The sequence below is a fragment of the Chrysochloris asiatica genome, unplaced genomic scaffold (genome assembly GCF_000296735.1).
Source record: "Chrysochloris asiatica unplaced genomic scaffold, ChrAsi1.0 scaffold00023, whole genome shotgun sequence".
NCBI lineage: Eukaryota > Metazoa > Chordata > Mammalia > Afrosoricida > Chrysochloridae > Chrysochloris > Chrysochloris asiatica.
In genome coordinates this window covers 11,415,297-11,439,298 of record NW_006408541.1, presented here as the reverse complement: position 1 = coordinate 11,439,298, position 24,002 = coordinate 11,415,297, and positions in this window count along the sequence as shown.

Below are 24,002 nucleotides of genomic sequence, written 5' to 3'. Positions count from 1 at the left end.
CTTTGCTTATCCTTGGTCTCTTTCCTTTCCATATAAAGTTTGTAACTTTTTTCCATCTCTTTGAAGAATGTCTTTGGAATCTGGATTGGGTTTGCATTATGTGTAAATTTCTTTGGGCAGTATTGACATTTTCACAATGTTAAGTCTTCCTATCCAGGAGCATGGTACATTTTTCCATTTTTGTAGGTCTTTTTTAGTTTCTTGTAGTAGTGTTTTGTACTTTTCTTTGTATAAATGCTTTGTTTCTGAGGTTACATTTATTCCTAGATATTTCATCCTTTGGGTGGCTATTGTAAATGGTATTGCTTTACTAATGTCCTTTTCAGCACTGTCATTATTGGTATAGAAGAATCCAACTGATTTTTGTATGTTGATCCTATATCCTGCCACTTTGCTGAATCTTCCCATGAGGTCTAGTAGCTTTTTAACTGAGTCTTTGGGGTTTTCTATGTATAGGATCATATCCTCTGCAAATAGAGAGAGTTTTACTTCCTTTTTGCCAACTTGGATGCCTTTAATTTCCCTGTCTTGCCATATAGCTCTTGCTAAGACTTCCAGCACAATATTGAATAAGAGTGGTGACAAAGGGCCTCCTTGTCTGGTTCCTGTTCACAAAGGGAAGGCTTTCAGTTTCTCTCCATTGAGAGTAATGTAGGCTGTTGGTTTTGTATATATGCTCTTAATTATGTTGAGAAATTCTTCCATCTTCTTTTGATGCTATTTGCAGCATTCAATATTTTATGCATAGAATCCTTCAATATTTCAAGTTGAGTCTTGAGATTTTTTTTTTTTTTTTCCAGTTACCTCAGCTTGACAAATGCTGAGTGTGTTCTTGCCTTTTGGTTTTCTAACTCCATGTCATTGCACATTTCATTACAATATTCGACTTTGTCTTCTTGAGATGATCTTTGAAGTTTTTTATTCACCTCCTTTATCTACCTCCTCATTGCTTCCATTTGCTTTAGCATCTCTATACTGAAGAGCAAGTTTCAGAGTATCTTTTGATATCCATTTTGGTCTTTTCCTTCTTTCTTGTCTTCTTAATGAACTTTTGCTTTCTCGCTGTATGATGTTCTTGATGTCATCCCACAACTCTTCTGGTCTTCAGTCTTTAGTGTCTAAAACATCAATTCTGTTCTTGAGATAATCTCTAAATTCAGGTGGAATATGTTTAAGGTCATATTTTGGCTCTTGTGGACTTGTTTTCATTTTCTTAAGCTTCAGCCTGAACTTGCATATGAGCAATTGATGATCTGTTCCACAGTCTGCCCCTGGCCTTGTTTTATCTGATGATATGGAGCTTTTCCAATGTCTCTCTCCACAGATGTAGTGAATTTGATTTCTGAGTATTCCATCTGGTGAGGTTTATGTGTGTAGTCATCTTTTATGTTGTTTAAAAAAGGTATTTGCAATGAAGAAGTTATTGGTCTTGTGAAATTCTATCATGTGTTCTTCAGCATTGTTTCTATCACCAAGACCATATTTTCCAACTATTGAACCATCCTCTTTCTTTCTTTCCAATCTTTGCATTGTAATCACCAGTAATTATCAATACATCTTGACTGCATGTTCCACCAATTTCAGGCTTAAGAATTTGGTAGAATTCTTCAATTTCTTCCTTGCTGGCTTTAGTGGTTGGCACGTAAATTTGAATAATAGTAATATTAACTGGTCTTCTTTGTAGGCATATAGACATTATTCTATCACACATAAGCATTGTACTTCAAAGCAGACTTTTTGATGATGAATGCAACACCAATCCTCTTCAATTTGTCATTCCCGGCGTATTAAACCTTGTTATTGTCAGATTCAAAATGGCCAATACCAGTCCATTTCAGCTCTCTAATGCCTAAGATGCTGATGTTTATGCATTCCATTTCATTTTTGACAATTTCCAATTTTTCTAGATTCAGACTTTGTACGTTCCATGTTCTGATTATTAATGGATGTTTATAGCTATGTCTCTTCATTTTAAGTTGTGCCCCATCAGTAAATGAAGGTCCCATGGGCTTTACTCCTTTCGCATCATCATGGTCAACTCTACTTTGAGGAGGCAGCCCTTCCCCAGTCGTATTTTGAGTGCCTTCCAACTTGAGGGCTCATCTTCCACTATCTCTCATAATATTTGGTGCTCTTCATCATGTTTCAATATTCAATATTCTGGTGCTGACAGTGTTCCACTGCTATTTCTACATTAAAACAATATGTTGATGTTAAATGCTGTTGAGTCAGTTCCAACTCATCGCGACCTTATATAGAATTTCTGAGGAGGTTTGAACCATCAACCTTGTGACTAAGTATTCAGAAGTAGTCCATCACTCCTTCTTTCTAGTCTGTCTTTGTCTAGAAGCTCAGCTGAAACCTGTCCACTGTGGGTGTCCCTGCTGGTATTTAAAATACTTGTGGCATAATTTTCAGAATCACAGCAACACATAAACCACCACGGTATGACAAAACTGACAGATAAGTGGAGGTTTGGTTAGTGATCAAGAGCAAATCATTTGTGCCATCTGAGGACTTTCCACCAGGCCCAATTAGAAGTTAAAACCGAGGCTTTCTTCCCTGTGGCTATTCTGGGCTGCAGGATGAAAGTGGGGAGGTGCCTGGCACATGAGGCAGATCTGTGCTTATACAGTCAAATAGTTCAGCTGAGGCAGAATTGATAGAAACCAGAGAGCAATAAAATGCCACCCTGCTGTGGCTGGGCCGAGGCAGCTATGAATCAGACCCTTTGAGGTCCCAGAAACTGGGCAGCAATTGCTCTGACTGGAGCAGTCAAATCCTCTGGCAGAAACCCAGCAACCTGGCACCTTGAAATTCCGCCTGGAGTTATTTTATGCCCTAAGGGACACCGTAATGAAAGGATGACAGACTGTCTAGAACTGTCTGATATGGGAAGAAATCCAACCCTACTGGTAATAAATGAGAAGCACATTAAAATAAGATGCCACTAAAGTCTTTCATTTTTCTGGTCTGAAAGGTTGGCCATGAATAAAAAATGACAACTCTCTGTTTGCATTCCAGAGAAGAGAAACAAGTCGTCCCATACAAGCCCTCTCTTGTAAGGCACATTAGGAATATGTGGCAAAAACTCTAGACAAGACCTTTCCCTCCAAGAATGTTCCCTCTAGGCAGTATTGAGAAATGTGCATGAAGAGTTAGGTGCAAATATGTGTGCTGAAAGTTTAGAATTGGAGAAATTTAAATGCCCAACAAAGGGCACCTGGTTAAATACATTTTGGCATATCCATACAATAAGGTTCTAGGCAGTTGTAACATGTTAATACACAGTTTTATGTGTTGCTATGGAAAGATGTTCCAAATATATTGTGTAGAAAAAATAGGTTCCAAAATGACATGCATTGTATAATATTGTTTTTGTAAAACAAAGTAAAACCATCTATTTGCATATATATATATCGTTAAGTGCCATCAACTTGGTTCCAACTCACACAGACCCTGTATTGGGTTTTCATGGAGTGGCTGTCGGATATCTGTATATATATATATGGTGCTATCAAGTTGGTTCCGACCCATAGTGACCCCATGCACAACAGAACGATATACTGCCTGGTCCTGTGCCATATTCACAATTGTTGTTAAGCTTGAGCCCACTGCTGCTGCCACTGTGCCAGTATGTGGTTGTTATGTGCCGTGGAGTCGGTTCCGACCCATAGTGACCCTACACAGGGTTTCCGAGGCTGTAAATCATTATGGGAGCAGAACACCTTATCTTTCTCCCACAGAACTGCTGGTAGCTTTGAACTGCTGACCTTGAAATTGGTAGCCCAACTCATAACCACTACGCTACCAGAGCTCCTTGTGCCAGTATAGTGAGCAACATATATATATATATGTGTGGGTAATAGTTTGTTGCTGTTAAGTGCCATAAAATCAGTTACAACTCATAGCAACCCTGTGAATATAGGGTTTCCAATATTCTGGTGGATTTGAATCACAGCCTTTTGATTAGCAGTCCATTGCTAACCCTACAGCACTGCACCAGGATTCCACATGTAACATGTTGTTGTTGTTAAGTGCCGCCGAGTCCGTTCCAAAACATAGGGTTTCTGGGGAGTGGCTTGTGAGTTTGAACTGCTGACCTTGCTATTCAAACAACTTTGCATTCTGGCGCATTAACCCACAGCGCCACACCAGGACTCCAAACACTAGGATAGTAATGTATAATTTGTCTGAACTCCTGGTGTGGTACTATAGGACAAGCACTAGATTGTGAACCACAAGGTTGACGGTTCAAACCACCAGATGCTCCTTGGAAACTATATAAGGTCGCCATGAGTTGGAACTGATTCAACAGCATTTAACATCAACATACTGTTTTAATGTAGAATGTTTTAAAATAATGTGGTGCTGTTGTTGATAGGTGCCGGTGAGTCATTTCTGACTCACAGAGACCTTATGCACAGCAACATTGTCTGGTCCTGCGCTATCCTCACAATTGTTGGTAAGCTTGAGCTCATTGTTGCTGCCACTGGGCCAATCCATCTTATTGGGGGTCTCACTCTTTTTTTGCTGTCCTTCCACTTTACCAAACACTATATTCTTTTCCAGGGACTGGTCCCTCTTGATAATATGTCCAAAATATGAGAGACAAAGTCTGGCCATCCTGGCTTCTAAGGAGCATTCTGGCTATATTTTTTCTAACACAGATTTGTGTGTTCTTCTGACCATTCATGGTAGTTTCAGTATTTTTCTCCAACACCATCACTCAAATGAATCAGTTCTTCCTTATTCACTGTCCAACTTTCTCATGCATATGAGGCTGTTGAAAATATCATGGCTTTGGTCAGGCGTGCCTTAGTCCTTTAAACTGACACATCTTTGCTCTTGAATACATCAAAGAGGTCTTGTGCAGCAGATTTGCCTAATGTAATATGTCATTTGATTTCTTCCTTTTCTTTCCATGAGTGTTGATAGTAGATCCAAGCAAAATGAAGTCTTTGACTACTTCAGTTTTGTCACCATTTCTCATGATGCTGTTTATTAATCCAGTGGTGAGGACCACTGGACCAAGGTTTTCTTTACATTGAGGTGCAACTGAAGCAACATATTGATACTTCATCAGTAAGTATTTTAAGTCCTCTTCATTTTCAGCATCTCGTATATGTGAAAATGTATGGAAACACTGACGATGGTTGTATTTAGGTGATGGGTTTATGGGTAAGTGGTCTTTCATTGGTTTTAAGGGCAAGTGAAGGCTTGAGTAATACAAATACAATGTCTTTAGAGGCAAGGGACCAGATAAATCTTATGGGTCAAGGGACCTCCTGATGGCTGAGGACAAGGGTGTCAGGGTCACCTTGGACCTGGTGTGACCCCTCCTCCTCTGACAAGGAGCTCTGGTAGCGAGTTGGGATGCTAACCTGAAAGTCAGCAGTTCGAAACTACCAGCTGTTCTGTGGGAGAAAGATGAGGCTTTCTGCTCCTATAAAGATTTACAGCCTCTGAAACCCTGCGCAGGGTTGCTATGAGTTGGAACTGACTCGACAGCACTCAACAGGCGAGTGATAGCTTCTAAGCCTTGGAGTCCTCACCTGGAAAAGGGGTCTGATGCCACCTAGCTCACAGTGGGGCTCTGACGATTGAATGGGATCATATCTGTACTGTACTTGGCACATAGTTGTTGTTACTGGATCTGACTCATAGAAACCCTGTATAGGGTTTCCGAGGAGCAGCTGGTGGGTTTGAACTGCAGACCTCGTGGTTCACAGTCCAGTGCTGATCCTACAGTGCCACGCCAGCACATAGTTGTTGTTGTTAAGTGCCATCGAGTTGGTTCCGACCCATTGTGACCCTGTATAGGGTTTCTAAGGAGCAGTTGGTGAGCTTGAACCACCTATCTTTCAATTCAAACCACTTTGCAGTTCAGCGCGTTAACCCACAGGGCTACACCAGGACTCCAGCACATAGGTAGCACTCAGTAAATTTAATTTTACTTAAATGTACTATCAATATAAAATAATACCTTCATACAGATAGAAACCGCCAGCTGCAGCCAAGTTGATTCTGACTCACGGTGACCCCGTGTGCGTCCGGGTAGAACTGTGCTCCACAGGGTTTTCAGTGGCGGGATTTTTCGGAAGCAGATCACCAGGACTTCCCTCCTCAGGGTCTCTGGGTGGACTTGAACCTCCAGTCTTTTTGTTAGCACTGAGGGGGGTAGCCATTTGCATCACCAGGAACTCCAGTTGCTATATGCAATTATATGTAGATGTAGATGTTGCTATATGTAGATGTAGATGCAATTAGCCCTGTAGCTAAAAGAGCAGACCCATATTATAGTGCTCCGGTGAACAGATATGCAAAGTCAGAACTCACCAGGGGTTCAGTTGAGCTCCAAATTAAGAATTTTCCAGTTCCCCAAAGATTCATCCTTGGAGGCAGCCCAGCAGATTCTGGGGGAGCAGAGGGCAGAGATGGGAGATATCACCCAAGGACAGATGATTGAGTTTACCAGGCCGGGGAAACCCATTCAGCCCAAGACTGAAGCTATCAGCAGAAATGTTGAAAATATGGCTCAAAGTCACGTCACCTGGGGCTGCCTCCCAACTCTACCTTTCCCAGCGGTGTGAAGGCTTAGGGATTCTTGCCTCTCTGAGCCTCAGTTTCCACATTGGTCTTACCACCTCTGCTATGCAGTGGCTGTAAGCATTAGATATAATAAACTTTAGCTCCTATTTCTATTATTATTTTTGTCCTGAAAATAGTAGAACTAGGGACCAAACCATTATTCATCCATCCACCCACCTCTCATTCACCTATCCACTCATCCATTCAACAAATACTTATTGTATGCTTTCTGTGTGCCCAGCTTCAGTCGGTGGAGGGGCCACTTTAAGAATCCACACTTGACAGATTTGTTTTTTCGGGTCTCCTGAGTCCTCATCCAAACCATCAGGATTTATCCCCATGCTCCACACAGGCAGGAAAATGCAAAACACGGTCATGAGGAGGTCAAGATTCAGGCCAGCAAAGCATACAGGGAGGCTTGGCCATGATGTGCAGGCCCCCTTGAGAGCAGGTTGGAGAAAGGAACCACCTTTATTTGACTGGATGGTGGGAAGGAGTTATCTCAGCTTGGGCTAGAAAGATGTGTTGGGATAAGTGGCTTGGGATGGGACTTCTCATCTGTCCAACTCTATTCCTTTCCGTTCCCTTCCTGTTCCTTAAGCATGGTGTTGGGAAGACTGAGGGGCCTTGGAGTTCAGACTCCGGTGTTGGCGGTGCCCTTCTTTCTGGACTTTCCACCTCCTTGTCAAGCTCTTTACAGCCTTGTAAACTTCAATCTCAGCTTCTTTCACAGACACGGCAACTACCTCTCGCCCACCATCTCTCAGCCAGCATGCAAAGTTATGCCTGGACTGGGGTCTTACTCTGCCTGTAAGTAAGCACTGACTTCCGAGGACTTTTGGGGTGTCAGAATAGAACTGTGTACCCAGGACTTTCAATGACTGAATTTTTGTAAGTAAATCACCAAGACTTCCTTCTGAGGTACCTCTGTGTGGACTCGAACCTGCAACCTGCTGGGTAGGAGCCAAATGTGTTATTTACCTTTTGCACCACCCAGGGACAAAAGGTATAAATCAAGATGCTGAAATTTCAAGGAAGGAATCTGACTCCAGAACCCAAGCTGGTGACCACACATTAAGTGCCTAGTGTCCGCCCACCACCAGGCTGACAACAGAAGGTAAGACCAAATCCTGCCCGATGACTGTTTTCTTTTTAAAATTGTTGTTGTTGTTGTTAAGTGCCATTGAGTCAGTTCCAACCCATAGAAACCCCCTATAGGGTTTCTGAGGAGCAACTGGTGAGCTTGAACTGCCAACTTTATGGTTCAAACTGACTTTGCAGTCCAATCTAGCTGGGGAAGAAATCAAAAGAAGACTTTTTCATGACACATGAATATTATAACACTGGAAACAGTACAAGAGTTAAAGGCAACAGAGGTTGTTGTTGTTAAGTGCCATTGAGTCGCTTCTGACTTATACTGACCCTGTATAGGGTTTCTGGGGAGCAGTTGGTGGATTTGAACTGTAGATTTTGTGGTTCTCAGTCCAGTGCTGATCCTATAGCGCCATACCCGGAGTCTCAGTTTTGTACAGTTATGTACAATAATGGTGAAACAAAGAGAATAGTGTGTTAAGTTTGGTGTCCATTAATAAAGTTTTATTGCAACACAGCCATGCTCAGTTGTTCCCTTGGTGTCTGTGGCTATCTTTGGGCTGCAGCAGTGCAGAGATCAGAGGGTCTGCCGTGTCTAACATGTTTACTCTCTGGCCTTTTACAGAAAATGTTTTCTAACTTCTGGTCTACAATGAAAAGGCAGCTGTATAATCCTGCATACATAGCTGCTTACTATCACCGCTGAGCCTAGGGCTGATGGGCTCAAAGGGAAGTATTACAGCACAAGTAGCACCAACAGGGAGCCTGGTGTGGTGCAGTGGGTTAATGTGCCAGACTGCAAAGCCGTTTGAACTGCAAGGTCGCTGGTTCAAGCTCACCAGTCGCTCCTTGGAAACCCTAAGAGGGTCGCTTCAAGCTCATTAGTCGTTCCTTGGAAACCCTATACAGGGTCTCTATGGGTCGGAACTGACTCAATGGCACTTAACAACAACAACGACAGCACCAAATAGACCCTTTCTTGGATGCACTGAGAAGGATTCATTGAAAAGGGAATGAATATTCTTAATAAATCCAGAAAACCCAGTTGCTATCAAGTCAACTCCTGGCAATCCCAGAGTATCAGAGTGGAACTGTTCTCCGCACGGTTTTCAGTGGCTGATTTTTTGGAAGTAAACTGCCTGGTCTTTCTTTTGGAGTGCCTCTGTGTAGACTTGAACCTCCAGCCTTTGGTTAGTGGCTAAGCACATCTATCATTTGTACCACCAGAGACTCCAATTTTCTTAGTAGGTGGATTCAAAGCTATTTGTTGCTGGGTTTCTGTACTCTTAAACATGTTTCATGGTCTGTGTTTTAGGGAACTTGAGTCATCCTTGAGGAGTTCTGGTGTGGCGCTGTGGGTTAATGTACCACAATGTGTCACTTTGAACTGCAAGGTTGGTCGTTCAAACTCACGACCGTTCCTCAAAAACCCTAAACAGGGTTGCTATGAGTCACAACTGACTTGACAGCACTTAACAGCAACAGTCATTCTTGGAGGAGCCCTGGTAGCGCAGTGATTAAGCACTTGACTGCTGATTGAAAGCCTGGTCCTTTGAACCCACCAGCCACTCTGCTGAAGAAAGATGTAGCAGTCTGTTCCCATAAAAATTACAGCCTTGGAAACCCTACTGGGCAGTGCTTCTCTATCCTATAGGATCGCTGCGAGTCAGAATTAACTAGAAGGTGGTGATGCTAAGTTAATAATAAGTAAATGGGGCCCTGGCGTGGCGCTACAGGATAATGCGCTGAGTGGCAAGATCAGCGGTTCAAACTCACCAGTCACTTCTTAGAAACTCTATACAGGATGCTTATGAGTTGGAACCAACTCAACAACACTTCACAACAACAACAATCTCTTGATGGTCTTTTCAAGTGGTCTTTTCAACATGTGAAAGTTGAACAATGATTAAGGAAGACCATAGAAGAATTGATGCATTTGAGTTATGGTGTTGGAGAAGAATATAAAAGGTACTATGGACTTCCAGAAGAAGAAATGAATCTGTGTTGAAAGAAGTACAGTCAGAGTGTTCCTTAAAAGTCAAGATGACCAGACTTTGTCTCTCACACTTCGGACATAGAATCAGGAGCGACTAATGCTTGGAGAATGAGATCATGCTTGGTAAAGTGGTGGGACAGCGTCAAAGAGGGAGTCTCCTCCCCCAAAGAGATGGATTGTCACAGTGTCAGCAGAAATGGGCTCAAGTATAGCAGTAATTGTAAGGATGGTGCAGGACAGGATGGTGTGCCGTTTTGTTGTACATAGGGTCGCTGTAGGTCAAAACGGACTCGACAGCGCCCGACAACAAGAACAACCATCTCTTGAATGCTTGCTGACTTTTCCAGTGTTTATTTTGCTTGTGATGATCCCTGGTGGCACAGTGGGTAAGGCTTGACTACTAACCAAAAGTTAGATGGTTTGAACTCACCGGCCACTCCTCAGGAGAAAGGTGAGGCAATCTGCATCTATAAAAATTGACGGCCTTAGAAGCCAGACGGGACAGTTCTACTCTGTCGTAATTGCTGAGTTGGAATCGATTTGGCAGTAGTGGGCTTAGCTTTTTTGAATCACCCTTGGAGGAATTCCTGGGTGGCACAAATAGTTAAGTGCTTGATAACCAACCAAAAGACTGGCAGTTTGAACTCACATGGAGACACCTCAGAAGAAGGGTCTGGCGATTTCTGAAATGCCACAGTCCTGAAGATTCTATGGAGTACAGTTCTGCTTTGAAACACATGAGGTGACTATGAGTCTGAAGCCATTTGAAGGCTACTGGGTTTTTTTTTTTTGTTTGTTTGTTTGTTTTTTATGGTGAGGAAAGTCTCTCCCAGCTCAAAGGTTTACATTCCTGAGAGGTGAGTCATTATGTCTCCCAACTCAGCGAGTCCAGAGGCTAAAGTACTTCAGGCTGGGCTAAAATTCTGGTGCTGTGGAAAATGGGTCTATTTCATTTCTTGGATCCATTTAAGCTGCAAGTTGCATATCTCGCTCTTAAACATGGACAGAGAGCAGCCCCCTGAAGATGCAGCTGTGGTATATATTAAAACACATCTCCATCACTGGAAATCTAATTTTGTTCCTCAGAATCTTCGCTGGAAATATTGAGCTGGGGCAGAGAATTAAATTTGCTCGAGTTCAAATGTGGTTTACTGTCATTCAAGCAAAATGGGCCTTTCCTCTTGAATTTGTACAACTCCCAGTTGATGGTGGTGGTGGATGTTTCTGAAGAAACTGATAATTTGCTAGTGTAAAATAATAATAATGATGACTTCTAATTGTAGTAAATGGATGCAGGTGAAACAGAATTTATTCAGCTCCCAGATTAAATGTGAGACCCCAGACTTCTATCTCCAGCTGGTCCTTTTGGAGGAAGACATTAGAGGGAAGCAGGCACAACCAGGAAGCCCAGTCTGTTTTGATTGTCTTCTTCCTCATTGTCTTTCAGACAAGGGCTGCCTGACCTCCATACCTGGATCCTGTCATCCTTAAGTGCTGCTAAACTGGTTCCAACTCATAATGACCCTGTGTAGACTGCTGTTAGCAGTCTAGTGCTTATCCTACAGTGCCACAACCAGATTCCACATGGATCTTAAAACACTAAAAAGTTGGCCTGTGCATTTCTTCAGCCACAGAGAGGTTTAGCAACTTGCCTAAGGCCACCCAGCAGGTAACTGGAGAAGCTGAATGTCCCTTATCTTGCTCTCTCCACTGATGAGAAACTGAGCCTAGAATGTTGTTGTTGTTAAGTGCTGTGGAGTCGGTTCCAACTCATAGCGACCCTGTACAGGGTTTCCGAGGCTGTAAATCTTTACGGGAGCAGAACGCCTTGTCTTTCTCCTGCGGAGCGGCTGGTAGTTTTGAACTGCTGGCCTTAAGGTTTGCAGCCTGATTCATAACTACTACACTACGCCTAGAATGTTGTTGTTGTTGTTAAGTGCCGTTGAGTCGGGTCCGACCCATAGAATAGGGACTGCTTATATCTGATTCCTTTCTGCTTCCTGCCTGGTTGGGAGATGGGCTGACAAGCTGGGCCTGGAAGAGGGAGGGAAGTGGAAGTATGAAGGTGTCAAAAGTATTGTTACAAAATCCCAGAACCCTTTATTAAACCCAGATATGTGGCGCTGTGGGCTAATGCGTCAGACTGCAAAGTCGTTTGAACTGCAAGGTCAGTGGTTCAAGCTCACCAAGCTACTTCTTGGAAATCCTATACATGGTCGCTATGGGTTGGAATCAACTCAACGGCACTTAACAACAACATCTAAGTCTGAAGCTATTGTTTCTCAACATACCCTTCATCTAGCTCTATCTTTACACATTTGAAGATGGTTTTCTGTCTTTTAAACCTTTTCCTAAGAATTCTCTGCTCTTCAATTTGTTGTTGTTAAGTGCTATGGAGTTGGTTCCCACCCATAGCGATCCTGTGCAGGGTTTCCGAGGCTGTAAATCTTTATGGGAGCAGAAAGCCTCATCTTTCTCCTGGGGAACAGCTGGTAGTTTCCAACTGCTGACCTTGCGGTTCACAGCCCAATTCATAACCACTGTGCTACCAGAGCTCTTCAGTTTACACCTTATCAAAACAGCAGTTTTGGCATCCTTGAGGGACTCGAATCATGTTCATTTTTGATGTTCCTTGAGTTTGGGGAACAAAAATAATTCTGAAGGGATGAAATCAGGGCTGCAGGGTAGATGCGGTAAGGCTTCCCTGCAAAATCCAGGTAGAACAGCCCCTAACACCCTGGGAGAATGAGCAGGTGTGTTGTCACGATGGAAAAAGTTCCTGGGCACAACTTTCCAGTTCTTTTTCCCACCAGTGGAGTTTCCTGTTTTCCTAAAACTTCTTCACAATAAGCCCCTATGGTCATCCAGTCCTTTGAGAAGACCTATCAAGATGACCCCTTGGGAGTCTCAAAAACCAGTCGCCATAACCTTCTGAGCTGACCCCTCTGCCTTGAATTGAACTGGCCCAGCAGAGTTCCTCAAGGAGCTCTGGTAGCGTAGTGGTTATGAGTCAGGCTGCTAACCTCAAGGTCAGCAGTTCGAATCTACTAGCCGCTCCGTGGGAGAAAGATGAGGCTTTCTGTTCCCGTCAGATTTACAGCCTTAAACTCTGTACAGGGTCGCTATGAGTTGGAACCGACACCACGGCACATAACCACCACCACCAGCAGAGCTCCTTGGAAGCCACTGCTTGGATCGGATTTTTTTTACGACACAAAAACCAGTCAACATATTACTGAGAGAACTTGCGGCATTCATCCATTGATCGTAGAGACATGTTGAAATATGTTTTGTTTGGAATAAACAAAATACCCATGCAGGTATGAACTGCTAACCACAAGGTCGACGGTTCAAACCCACCAGCTGCTTCTCTGTAACCCTATACAGGGTTGCCATGAGTCAGAACTGACTCCATGGCACTTAACAGCAACAATATGTATGATCTAGAACTAGTAGCAAAACTTTTTGACTCTCCCTCTTTGATTGTTAAGGAAAATAGGAGGCATGAGTTCTCCCTTCCTCCCTCTGTCCTTCCTTACCCCCTTCCTCCCTTCTTCCCTTCCTTTCTTCAACAAAGACTTATTGAAGATCTTCCCTCACACCATCACTATGCTGAGAGCTCCATGGATACTGATGGACAATCATTGAAAACATGATTTCTGAGCAGAGCTAAAGGAATCCAGTGAGCCAGCTATATGGACCTGGGAGAAGTATCCCAGTAGGAGGAAACATGTGCAAATTCCCCAAAGCTGAAGTAGAGCTGGCTATGTGGACCCCCTGGGAGAGGTGTCCCCATAAGAGGAAACATGCGAAGTCCCCAAGGCTGGAGTGAGCCTGGTATGTTTGGGAAACAGGAAGGGATAGAGTGAATGGAGAGGGGGGGAGTCTGAGGTGACGGGCGCACTTCCTTCAGACCTCTGTAGGCCATAGGAGCCCTGTGGCACTGTGGGTTAAAGGATCGGGCTGCTAACCATCAGTGGTTTAAACCCACCATCCTCTGTGGGAGAAAGATGAAGTTTGTCTTCTCCCATAAAGATTTACAGACTCAGAAACCCTAAGGAATGTTTGACTCTGTCTTATAGGGTGGCTGTGTGTTGGGATAGACTCACTGGCTGTAGGTTTTGCTATAGGAAAGGGGGAACTGAAAAGTTGGCAGTTTAAATTACCCAGCTATTCTGAGAGAGAAAGATCTGGTGATCTCCTCCCATAAAGATTGGCGGTGGTGGCAATGTGCCGTCAAGTTGGTTCTGACTCATAGTGACCTGGTATAGGGTTTCTGAGACTTTACGGGAGCAGAAATCCTCTACTTTTTCCTGCAGAGCTGCTGGTGGATTTGAATGGCTGAGCTTGTGGTAACCAGACCAATACATAATGACTATGTTACCGTTCCATAGAGACTACAACCTAGGAAATCCTTTTTACTCGATCACATGGGTTGTTATGGGTGGGAATGGACTTGCCAGCACCCAACAACAGGTCATAGGAAGGATTTTTGTATTTATTCTAAGTGAGGAACGAGTCTCAGGCTGGTCTGAGTGGAGGACGGGCGGGCCAGGAGGCGCGGAGACAGGGTCTGACTCTGGTTGAATAAAATCAGTGTGGCTGTCTGTTGAAAGCAAGGGCAGAGTCAGGGAGACAAGAAGCCTTCCTGATATTTCATGTGAAAGATGGTAGTGACCAGGCTTGGGTGCTGCAGTGGGTGGTGGGGGTGGGGGGCAGCAGTGGACATGTGTATTTGGAAGGGAGACTGGTATGGCTTTGGAGCTTGCTTGGATGGGAGGGGAGTTGAGGGGAGAGATGAGTCCCATTAGTTGTCACTTCTCTGGCCTGGGCAGCTGGGTAGATGGAACATCATGAAAACAGTAACCAGAGCCCCCATTGGACTGTCCCCATCTACTTTCCAAGTGCAACTGGGTGAACTTTCTGAAATGGGAACCTAGCTATCTTGCTTTACGTCATCCAGAAGCAGACCTGGTGACCAGGGTTCGAATGTGAGGTGATACCAGTAGATACCTGTTGGGTGAGGAAGAGAAGCAGGGAAGAAAGAAACCAGTATAAGGTGTGTGGTCAAGTTACCACCATGGGCAATTAGAGCACAGTTCTGCTGGGGCATGCTGGGAGTACAGCCTCAGAACTACCTCCCCAAAACATGGCTTCCAGAAGTGAATTAAAAAATAAAATTAAATGAGGCCATCTGGAACATTACCCAAAAATGGAACAGATTCTAGGTGGAAGCCTCTGAATGGGAGACTTTAAAGAGGTGCTGTGAGCCCTTTTAGAATTCTAATGTGGGAGACTGAATTCTTGGATTGAACTACTGTCAGGACTGTGGAGAGCAACACACATTCCAAGCAACAAGTTGGCACCTACTGTTGTCTTCAACTCTGCTGAACATGAGATTTGGTTGCTAGGCAACACACAGCTAGTCTTGTTTTCTAAGGGAGAGATTAAGATTTCAGTAGGACTTGGACCCATAACTTTTCCCTAAAATGTGGTTCACCCACATTTCAAAAATTTGAGTGTCTTCAGAAGTCATGTTGTTGGCCATGACTGAACTGGGCTGAACTGGTTAGAAACCCCACCCTAGAGGGAGAAGGAGCTGGAGTCTTTATTCCCCAGCTCCCAGTCTTTATTCCAGTGGTGAGGATTTTTGTTTTCTTTACCTAGAGATGCAAGCCATATCAAGGCTGTAGTCTTTGATCTTCATCAGTAAGTATTTTAGGCTTGGATCCACCATCAACATTCATGGAAGCAGCAGTCAAGAAATCAAACAGCATATTGTCTGAGGCAAATCTGCTGCCCAATGTCTCTTTAAAGTGTTCGAGAGCAAAGATATCTGTTTGAGGACTAAAATGTGCTGACGCAACCATGATATTTCCAATAGCTTCAAATGGATGTGAAAGCTAGACAATGAGTAAGGAAGACTGTAGAAGAATTGATGCATTTGAGTTGTGGTGTTGGAGAAGAATATTAAGAATATTGAAGATTTGTGTTGTTCTTCTGGAAGGCCATGGAAGAAGTACAACCAGAATGTTCCTTAGAAGATGGCCAGATTTCATCTCTCTTACTTCAGATATTTTATTAGGAGGGACTGGTCCTTGGAGAAAGGAATTATGCTTCATAAAGTGGAGGGACAACCACATAAAAAAGAGACCCCCCCCCCATAAGATGGATTAGCACAGTGGCAGTGTTTTGTTGTGTTGTGCATACATAGGGTGGCTGTGGGTTGGAACTGACTCTATGGAACCTAACAACAGCAACAAGCTCCCTGTCTGCACTGGTTGAGGGGCGCAGCCTGGCAGGGGTGAATAATCCCCTGGCACTTCGACGTTCTGCTTGCTGGCAGAACCAGCTCCCAAAGCCAGAAATAGCACACAGGTAGAGTCACAGGTGTTTTCAGTAAGTAGCCTTGCCCAGGTAGAGGTGGATGCCACATCACCCCTCCTTCAAGCCTTTCAGTGACTCCGTCACCTCTGGATAAAGTCTAAACTGCTTAGTGTGGCCAACAGCAACCTACTGCAGACCCTCTCCATCACGCTGCCACTGTAGAGGTCAGCAAAACTTTTTTTTGCAAAGGGCCAGAGAGTAAATAGGTTCGGTTTTGTAGGTCATAACGGTTCCTGTTGCAACCTCTCACCTCTGTCTTAACACAAAACAGCTGTAATCGGGTTGTAAATGAATGGACAAGGCTGTGTTCTTATCAAACTTGACAATAAAAACTGTGAAAGCCGGAACTCCACCGAACTGCCTTGTTTGCCGGAGTCTTGCACATTTTTGCCTTTGACAGGTGTAGCTTTTGTATCATTTTTCTATCCCTTTCTCTTAAGTAGAAACTATCTGAATTTTCCTTCTCAGTTAGGTTTCTGCCTTACACAGGTTCTAGTTTTTCCAGGTTTTATTATGTTGAAAACTAAGCCTCATTTAACCCAAACTACAACAAAAAAGATTTTTAGAGATATCAGCAGGTTCACCCTGGTGGACAGGTTTCAGAGGACCTTCTACACTAAGACAGATACGGAATAAAGGCCTGGTGGTACACTTTTGAAAACTAACCAGTGAAATCCCTCAGAATCACAATAAAACATTACCTGATACAGCTGGAAGATGAGCTTGGATGGCATTCAAAATACACAGTGTTTGCAGTAATGGATTCAAAAGTAGACAAACAAATCAACAGAAAACCCAGGGTCAGCCAGATTTGGTCCTCTGGGCCGCTGTTTGCTACCCTTTATAGGGTGGATGGGAATCAGACCGCTAAGTAGGAATGTGATTATTATGAAGATGTTGTTGGTAAGTGCCCTCAAGTCAGTTCTAACTCAGTGACCCTGTATAGGGTTTCCAAACAGCAGTTGATAGGTTTGAACTGTCGACCTGTGGCTCACAGTCCAATGCTGATCTTTCAGCGCCACATCAGAAGCCCTATTACTAGGCTAGCTAACAGTAATTATCAATAATATAAATGATAAATAACTATTACCAAACAACTGCTCCTTACTATGTTCAGGGAACATGAGAACGTGCCTGAAATCTAAACACACGCACACTAGTTCCATCTACATTTCCTGAGTCTTGTGTTTTCCTTCTGAAAATCCCAAAGCAGCATTTATACCAGATGACTTTTCATTAAAATCACCAAGATCTATGCTTGTACAACTAACTTCTGGTTTGTTGTTGTTGTTAAGTGCCATCGAGTCGGTTCCAACCCATAGCGACCCTGTTTAGGGTTTCCGAGGAGCAGCTGGTGATCTTGAACCACCATCCTTGCAGTTCAAACGGCTTTGCAGCCTGGCGCATTAACCCACAGCACCACACCAGGACTCCAAATGCTTGGTTTAGCCTACAGTTAATTGAAATCATTGCAAAATCATTTGAAAATAGATTTATTTCCCCTCCCATCTTGGGCTTGGGACCCTGTTCTTGTTCTTATAATCAGGTCTCCGATTATACACTGCCGTAGACCATCTGGCAGAAGCTGAACTCCGTTTGCTATTTGGGAATAATTTTCCTGATATACTGAGATTGACCACTCTATTATGAAGGGTAATTGTCTTTAATCAGGGGTCTCAGTAAAGAAGTTTAGCCTGCCATACAGTCTCTTGACTTTTCTTTATTATCAAATGTGTTTAAAAAATGAATACAAACTAGGGATTTTTACTTGTCTTTATTCTCTAATATTTCTGCTTCTGAGTAGATTATTCTAATATTCTGCCGTCCATTGGAATTGGACAGATCTGGGCTTAAATTCAGATTTAGTGATTTACTATTTGGGGGACCTTGGGGGACCTCTGGGTTATCTCTCAGAATTTTAGATTCCTCCCCTGCAGAACTGAGAGCAGTTATGCCTTGCTTCACACTTGCTCCCCCCCCCCCCATTATAAAGATTGTCACATTTGCAGAACACATTTTCACCTCGGTGAAAGCATGATAAACCCAACCCAGCCCAAACCTATTGGCATTGGCTCAATTCCGACTCACGGTGACACTGTAGGACGGACTAGAGCTGTTCTTGAGGATTTCCAAAATTGTAAATCGTCACAAGAGCTGTTGCTGCTATTCAGAGCCAGTGAGGCCACGCTCAGTGAGTCCATTCCAACTCACAGTGCCCCTGTAGAGGGTTTCTGAGGAGTGGTTGGTGGGTTTGAACCACCAACCTTGCAGTTAACAGTCTGGTGCTTATCCTTCAGTTCCCCACCAGGACTCCTATGAGCCTCATCTTTCTCCTTCAACGTGACTGGTGGGTTTGAACCACCAACCTTGTGGTTGCAGCCTAACAACGTATGACAACACCAAGACTCTTTATTATAAAGAGTTGTATTTATAGAGAACTTTTTCACCTTGGTGAAACATAACTACTACTTCTATTAAATAATCTCAATGACCCAATGAAATTGGATTTATAATCTCTGTTTTCAAACTGGGGAAATGGAGGCACAGAAGGTTGAAGTACCTTGTTAAAGTCACATAGCTAGTGAATGCTGATACCAGGCTCTGAAGGTGAGGGAGATATGCCCTGATAGAAGTAAAGGGACCAGACAGGGACATAGTGATTAGTCCTAAATCTAAGGCACTGGACTTACTGAGTGAACTAAGGGAAATAAATCTTTTGAATCGACTCTCTTCTAAATGGTGAACTTTGGGTTCATTCATCAGTTGTGGTCTCTCTATTATTTTATACATTAAAAAAAATACTATAGTGACCCTGCACAGGGCTTCTGAGGCAGCAAATCTTTACAGGAGCAGAAAGCCTTATCTTTCTCCTGCAGAATAGCTGGTAGTTTTGAACTGCCGACCTTGAGGTTACCAGCCCGATTCAGGACAGCAGACATTAAAACTTTCATTATATAGAGTATGGAACTCAAGTAACTGAACTATTACAATAAAAATACAGCTGACTCAAATCCATACCTGAGTGCTGAGAATTTATGGAATTATTAGATTGACCAGATCCCCAATATGGGCTTCAGAAGAAATGAATATTTTAAATGGAAAAAGGGATCCGTTTTGAGTTAAGAGGAAACCCAGCTTGGGGCAGCAAGCGCTGATTCCGTGCTTGTGTGCTGTGGTGGCTTGTGGGTTGCTGTGATGTTAGGAGCTATGTCACTGGTATTGTTGCAAAAGACCTCTTGGAATGTTAAAGAGCCAAGATGTCACTTTGAGGAACCTGACCTTTGAGAAGCCATGTTCTTTTCAACCACCTCATATGCATGCAAAAGCTGGACAATGAATAAAGAAGACAAGAATAATGGATACCTTTGAATTATGGTGTTGGTGAAGAATATTGGCTATACCATGGGCTGCCAGGAGAAGGAACAAAACTGTTTTGAAAGAAGTCGAATCAGAGTGTTCCTTAGAAACTAGGATGGTGAGACTTGGTCTCCTGCACCTTGGACATGTTATAAGGAGATGGACCCATCTCTGCAGAAAGACATCATGCTTGGTAAAGGAGAGGGTCAGTGGAAACGAGGAAGAGCTTCAATGAGATGGCTGACACAGTGGCGGCATCGATTGTGAGGGTGACACAGAACTGGGCTGTGTTGTGTTCTGTTCAACATAGGGTCGCTGTGAGTGGGAGACAAGTTGATGGTACCTAACTAGAGGTGGATTACCCAATAAGCAAGGTAAACATGGACTTACTTACGTTTGCTTTCTAATCCATAGTGACTATTTCACATTTTTTTCGCCACATCAAAGATTCTGCATCTAAGTATGACTGGCATCTATCTCTCGGAACCCCACAGCACCTTTCTACAGAAACAAAGCCTCTTCAAATTAATAAGCCCTAACAGGGAAGGAGCTCTGGTAGCGTAGTGGTTATGAATCAGGCTGCTAACCTCAAGGTCAGCAGTTCAAAACTACCAGCTGTTCTGCAAAAGAAAGATGAGGCTTTCTACTCCTGTAGATATTTGCAGCTTTGGAAACCCTGTACAGGGTCGCTATGAGTCGGAACCAACTCTATGGTACTAACAACAACAACAACAACAGGGACAGAAGACCCAGTAAGCACACAGGTTTATGTGTGCTTACTAACTAATCTGTAAACCCGTGCAAAACTTGCTATATGAAAATCCTGCCACCATGGATTCGGAATCACTGCTTGTTATCCCAAGCTGCGTTTCCTCTTAACTCAAAACTGGTCCCTCTTTCCATTTAAAAATTTCATTTCTTCTGAAGCCCATTGGGGATCTGGTCAATCTAATAATTCCATAAATTCCCAGCACTCAGGTATGGATTTGAGTCAGCTGTATTTTTATTGTAATATTTCAGTTACTTGAGTTCCATACTCTATATAATGAAAGTTTTAATGTTTTATGTCCTGGTCCCTTAATTACATGGTAATCCCCAGGAAGACAGGAATCATATTTCCTCACTCTCATGTCCCTGTGGAAGTGCTGGCAGCAGTGAAAAAAAGTTTGAACTGCATGAATTCCAGGGCAAGCAGATGTGAGTAGGTGTGACTTTAGAACATTTCACAGTCTCAGGGAACCATGCGTCACAGGTAACTGCTAACGAAGAGTACCTCCTTCCAAATAATGAATATATGCCTACCTCCCTCCTACTAAAAGGAGTCTGATTTTACTCATTTTATCTTTACCATAAGATACTTACAGTTCATGGTAAACTGAATTCATCCCGGCTCCAGGGAAGGTGCTCTTATCTAAAGCCTGTCAACAGACTGAATGGTGATTGGCTAAAGAATGGATACATGATCTGATTCTGGCCAATGAAAATCAGTCACATAGGCCCTATGCCTAGGGGGTTGCATGCTTGGTTTAATGCTCTTGTTGTCATTTTCTTGAACAATGGACCCGTATTTTTACTTTGTACCGAACCTTGCAAATTATTTAGCCAGGTGACAGTCAAGATACTAGTGACTGCGAGTCAAGTTGGCACCAAACCATTGCCAGGCTATGCACAAGAGAGCCAAACACTGCCCAGTCCTGTGCCAAACCCACAATCATTGTGAAGCCTGAGACCAATGCTACCGCCACTGTGCTAATCCATCTCATTGGGGGTCTTCCTCTTTGGATCCGACCCCCACTTTACCAAACATGATATCCTTCTCTAAGGACTGGTCCCTCCTGATAATATGTCCAAAGTTGAAATTGTTAGTTATTGTTAGGTGCCATCGAGTCAGTATCGACTTATAGTGACCCTATGCGCAACAGGATGAAACACTGCCCAGAGCTGCACCAACCTTACAATCATTGTTACATTTGTGCTCATTGCTAATGTCACTGTGCCAGTCCATCTCAGGAGGTAAGGAGGCAGGGGTTGTTTTTCTCTGACCTTCCATTTTACCAAACATGATACCCTTTTCTAGGTGCTCGTCCTCCTGACAATATGTCTGAAGTATGAAAGACAAAGTCTGGCCATCCTGGCTTCCAATGAGCATTCTGGCTGTACTAATTCTAATATAGATCTGTTTGTTCTTTTGTCAGTCCATGGTCCTTTTAATAGTCTCCTCCAACAGCACCACAACTCAAATGCATCAATTCTCCAACTGTCTTCCTTATTCACTGTCCAACTTTCACATGCATACGAGGCTATTGAAAATACCATGACTTGTTTTGAGTCCATCTTAGTCCTCAACCTGATAGCTTTGCTCTTGAACATTTGAACACTTTAACGAGGTCTTGTACAGCAGATTTGCCAGATGCAAAGTTACCAGGAAAAAACTGAAATTAGCAGGACCATAAGCAGAACTCAAATTGTTGCTGAGAAGGCTCTGACTGATGAGATGAGGCTGCATCAAACAGGAAAGCAGTGGCTAACCATTCGAGAAATGGAGTGAGAAGCCGTATAGAGAAGGTGCTTGGATACAGATGCTCCAACACTGTGTGGTACATTTTTATGTGGTGTTTATTATGTCTTTGGAGTCCTGGTGTGTCACTGCAGGTTAATGCACTACAGCAAGCTTAGGTTGAACCACAAGGTCGATGGTTCAAGCTCACCACCTGCTCCTCAGAAACCCTTAACAGGGGCACTATTGGTTGGAACCAACTTGATGGCACTTAACAACAACAGGGACAGAGGACCCAGTAAGCAAAGTAAGTATGGGCTTATTTGTGCTTTCTTACTAATCTATAAGCCCCTGTGTACCTTGCTTACTGGGTAATATGTCCCTATACCTAACAACAACAAACATTTAAGAAATTGTTTCTAAGAAGCCGGAGCAAAATGACAGAGTAGATAGATGCGCTGAGCCCACTCTATGTAACAAAGACACAGAAGACTGAGTGAAACAGAAGAAGATGGTGGTCCTGGAACCCTGAGCATCAGAGGACAGGACAGAGAGCTGGACTGAGTGCCCCCTGGAAGAGGAAGCTAAACAGGAGCAGTGAGAGAGAAGAAAAATGGGTAGACTATGGATTGGCATGCCACGGCGCTGCCATCTTGAGCTTTTGTGAGCAGTTGTTGATACAGCAACCTGCAGGCATGGGGCTGGGAAAAGGGGGTATACAGTTCTCCCTTTTTTCTGTACCCTCCTGGTAGCTGGTTGTGGCCTGTCCTCACCCTTGTCAGCCCAGCGGCCAGTGGCACCCCTCCTGTGCACCCTGTGTTCTGCTTCTGGACCACGCTATACAAACAGTGAACAGAGAACTAATGACCTTCACACTTTCAGTCTCTCATACCCACCAGGAGACAGGTGGTGAATGCCTGAGAACATACCAATATATAATCATCAATCAAATATAAATGTGACATCACAATGTTTCAGAAAAAAAGAGACAATTATACAAAGAAACATGACAGAGTGCTTCCAGCAAGTGACCAAAATAGAGTCCGAAAATATAACACCAGAAATGGTATTGGAACTATCTGATAAGGAATTTTTAAAAATGCTAATTAGGCAACTTCAACTGATTGAAAGAATGATCAAGAAAACTGCAGATGAAGTCAAGGAAAACAGACAAAATTTTAGAAGAATTCAGGAAACAAATTAAAGAAATAAATGAAAAAATGGGAACCATACAAAAACTATCATCAGAAAGGCAGAAGATTCAGACTGAAACTTCAGAAGTAGATAATACATTGAAAGGGCAAAGAAGTAGAATTGAACAATAAAAGGTTGAATTACTGAGCTTGAAGAAAAGTCTCTCAATATTCATTTGTTAGAAGAACAATTAGGAAAAGAACAAAGAAACCTGAAGACAGCCTAAAATTTATGTGGGCCACTATCAAGAAGAATAGCTTATGTGTCATTGAAATTCCAGAACAGGAAGAGAAAAAAGAAAAGAAAAAAAAAAAAAACACCCATAGAGAATATTGTTCAAGAGTTGCTGAAAGAAAACTTCCCTAACATCATGAAAGCTGAGAAGATAGTCACTCAAGAAGTTAAAAAACTCCCAAAAAGATAAATCCCCCAAAACAAACATCAAGATGTATAATCATACTACTCCAAAGGAAAGAATCCTGACAGTAAGGAAAATTAAAAGTTATCTACAAAGGAGTTAAGCCTAAATTCTTGATTTCTCAGCAGAAACCATCCAGATAGGAAGACAATGGAATGACATATATAAAATCTGAAAGAAAAGAGTTGCAAACCAAGAACCATGCTGTTGTTAAGTGATATCAAGTCAGTTCTGACTCATAGCAACCCTATATAGGGTTTCCAAGGAGCGGCTGGTGGGTTTGAACCATCAACCTTGAAGTTAGCAGTCCAGTGCTTATCCTATAGTGCCACACCAGGACTCCACCAAGAATCATATATCCAACAAAACTGTCCATCAAGTATGATGGCGAAATTAGAAGAATTTGTAAAAACAGCACAACCTTACCAAAAAAGAAAAAGAAAAAGGAAGTTCTTTGGTCAGAGAACCAA